The sequence below is a fragment of the Microcaecilia unicolor genome, chromosome 3 (assembly GCF_901765095.1).
Source record: "Microcaecilia unicolor chromosome 3, aMicUni1.1, whole genome shotgun sequence".
In the NCBI taxonomy this organism is placed as follows: Eukaryota; Metazoa; Chordata; class Amphibia; order Gymnophiona; family Siphonopidae; genus Microcaecilia; species Microcaecilia unicolor.
The window spans coordinates 507,817,441-507,820,787 of NC_044033.1; the positions used below are offsets into that span (position 1 = coordinate 507,817,441).

At 44.6% G+C, this 3,347-nt stretch overlaps 1 non-coding gene across 1 annotated transcript; it reads left to right on the plus strand.

Annotated features, from left to right (window-relative positions):
* Positions 1-580: 580 nt before the first annotated feature.
* On the plus strand, positions 581-662 carry TRNAS-AGA. Its single transcript has one exon. It is a non-coding gene; the product is annotated as a tRNA-Ser (tRNA).
* The last annotated feature ends 2,685 nt before the right edge of the window (positions 663-3,347 follow it).

A 3,347-nucleotide genomic window follows, 5' to 3' on the forward strand; every position in this document is an offset into this window, starting at 1 on the left:
AAGCGTCGTTAAGCTCAATGTGGGCCCAACGCGGTTGCTGGCGGTAGTTCCGCCTCAAGCGTGCGCCATTTCCATCGTGCCAGAAATTTTTATTTTATTTTATAGCGTGGCACTATCCCCGGCAGTAATCGGGCGTTGCTCACTGGGTGGCGGAAAGTGCTCCCCCCCCACATGACCACACAGTAACAGTAATCTTACCGCCATTTTTAGGGGCTTTTTACCCGCTGCAGTAAAAAGGGCCTTGGTGCAAGGGAAAAAAACAGCCCCCACTGCAGGGCCCTTTCTACGTTTCTCCTGTTACCCATCTTTTCGTGTCAGTAATAAATCCAAAGCTGCTTTGTTACTCCTAACTCCAATCCGCTACATTCAGACACAGACCCTTCAGGCTGTCCTTCTTCCACCAGTGCACCTCACAGATAGTGGCGTAGCTATGGGGGGCCACGGAGGGCTTAATAAAAGGACCCCACAGTTAGGACAACAAAAACAGCTGTCCTAGCTTCATGTGGCAAGTTAACAGGGCACCGAATGTGAATATCAGCAGGTGCCCGTTTAACCTCTAGGTTGGCAGTCATACCGAGTGGTAGTCATGGCCGAGTGGTTAAGGCGATGGACTAGAAATCCATTGGGGTCTCCCTGCGTAGGTTCAATTCCTGCTGACTACGGGGCTACAAAGTTTGTCTTACTAGTAGAGGATTATTTTTAACTCGGGTATACATATAAAGTATCACATACCATGTAAATGAGTTTATCTTGTTGGGTAGACTGGATGGACTATACAGATCTTTATCTGCCGTCATTTACTATGTTACTCTTTGGGGTTCTACATGGAATGTTGCTACTAATTTGGATTCCGGAATCTTGTAACTCTTTAGGATTCCAGAATCTTCAGAACTTTTAGTACATGAAGAGTGCTGGGTAGACTTCTACGGTCTATGCCCTGAGAAAGGCAAGGACAAATCAAACTTGGGTGTACAAATAAAGTATGACATACCATGTAAATGAGTTTATCTTGTTGGGCAGACTGGATGGACCGTACATGTCTTTATCTGCCGTCATTTACTATGTTACTATACCGGGACATTTACTGCTGGGAGCTGTGCATGCACCAGCATTAAATTTCCAGGGTTAGTTACCAGCCGCTCGCTGCCGTCGGCTGAATTTCGGGCCCTATGCATCTTAGTACACTAATCAAAGATGGCTAATGGACATTGAAATGGAGGCAATGCGATCTCTGCGGATATCATTGCAATGTAATTGCTAAAATGCCTACACTAGATCTACCACTTGGACTGCAGGCGCGTACGAAGAAAGCGTTCCCATTATTTCTACTGAAGGGAGTCACAATTAACAAAGAACAGTAGCTCTCCTATGGTATCAATTAGGATGCTGATCCTGTTCACATTGATTTATTTTAATTCTAAGAAAACAAGTGCGCCAGGAAAGGGTTTTAACAAAGCAGGTGCTGAATCCACATGCCAAAATGTAGGATCCTTTTTTGTAGAGGAACCATCTATGCCAACGTCTGTTCCTGGGATAGCTTTCCTGTCATCCCTTCTGGCAGCCTTTGAATTTCCTGTGGAATTATGTAATATTTTAGAACTCATGATAATCAGGTCTTCTTAAGGGGGAGAAGTTTTTTTGTTTTGTTTTTGTTTTTTAACTAACACAATATCACCTAATGAGCAACTATAATTTAAGCAATTACAGCTCTGAAAATAGAAGACAAATGCTCTCTTTTCTTAATTTCCCAGAAGTATCTATTTAGACAGAAATACAGCAGTCACACAGGAGTTAAATTTAAAAGCCATTTGTGTGCATTGAACAGGTGTCTGCGTGGAAATGGGTTGTAATACAATCGCTGGAAATATGTACAGGTTAAAAAGTCACATATTCTTTCACTGTATTGTGCAGGGATAGTGGCATCCATCCCCCGAGGGTACAGCTCGACACCCCCCTGATGCAATGACACCCCCCCCCCCCCGGGTGCATTCTTGGCTGCTGGGAGCAGCCGCACAACTGTTGGCTCCGCTGGCTCCCTGCTCTCTCTGCCCCGGAACAGGAAGCAACCTGTTCTGGGGCAGAGGGAGCAGGGAACCAGCGGAGCCGACAGCCGCGCAGCTGCTCTCTGCACCCCTCCAGCAGCGTGCACCCGGGGCAGACCGCCCCCACCGCCCCGCCCTCAGTACGCCACTGCCCCAAATCATTTTCATTGCTTTTCTCTGAATTGCTTCAAGTTTTTTTTTTTACGTCTTTAGCAAGATACAGCCTCCAAAACTGAGCACAATACTCCAAGTGGGACCTCAACGATGACTTGTAAAGGGGCAGCCTGTTATAAAATTAGCCTCAAATACCCACACTTTGGAAGCGTTAATGAGCTCCTTGTGTTCACCAGTTTCTACAAAGTAAGTGGGCTGTTTGGGACCATCTGCAGTATATGCTTTTGTAAAATAGGTCTTTAACAGAGATATTTTCCTTCCTACAGAAGCAAAGTTCAAAATATGCAAAGACTGTAGGTAGAGGAATGTGAAATGTGCTGTATTGTGTTCATGAGACTTATTTCTGTAGCTCTTACAGTGGTTTGCTTTATTAAATGCAGGCTTTTCGCTCTGTTCTCTACAATAAATCTGAATTATTTGCTCCACACACTTGATCTCCAAGTCAAAGCCCCAGTTTTTTCATAAGAGTGCGGCATGGCCAAGTAGACTTTTTTTTCCCCTTCGGGTCAATAGGCTTTTCTCTTTTCAGATGTTTTGTTTGAATATTGACGGTATTGACGGTATTAGGGTTACCATGTACTGCCAGACAGATCTAAATAGGTGGCTAAATGCATTTTTGCAAAGAATTCTAGTGATTTGCAGCTAAGGATCTCGAGGGAGTTGTTCCATGCATCCACTATCCTGGAGTTAATTTTATAAAGTGCACCAAGATATAGGTATCAAAATGCAACCAACTAATTCTAGAAAGGAATCTAGGTGCCCCTGTTTGCTCTAAGCCAGTGTTTCCCAAGTCCGGCCCTGGAGTACCCCTTGCCAGTCAGGTTTTCAGGATATCCACAATGAATATGCATGAACTTTATTTGCATACATTGCCTCTATATATACAAAACTCTTTCATGCATATAAATTATAGGTATCCTGAAAACCTGACTGGCAAGGGGTATTCCAGGACTGGACTTGAAAAACACTGCTGTAAGCTGAGCGGGAGTCCTCCAACTACAGTCCTGCCAGTGGGTGGCGCTATTTCATTAGCACATTTTTACTAGTGAGGCACAGGAACCTGTCCGTTTCTAGCCATTGAAAACACAATATTGAAGCCCCACCACCACCACTTGTGGCAATGCAGTCGGA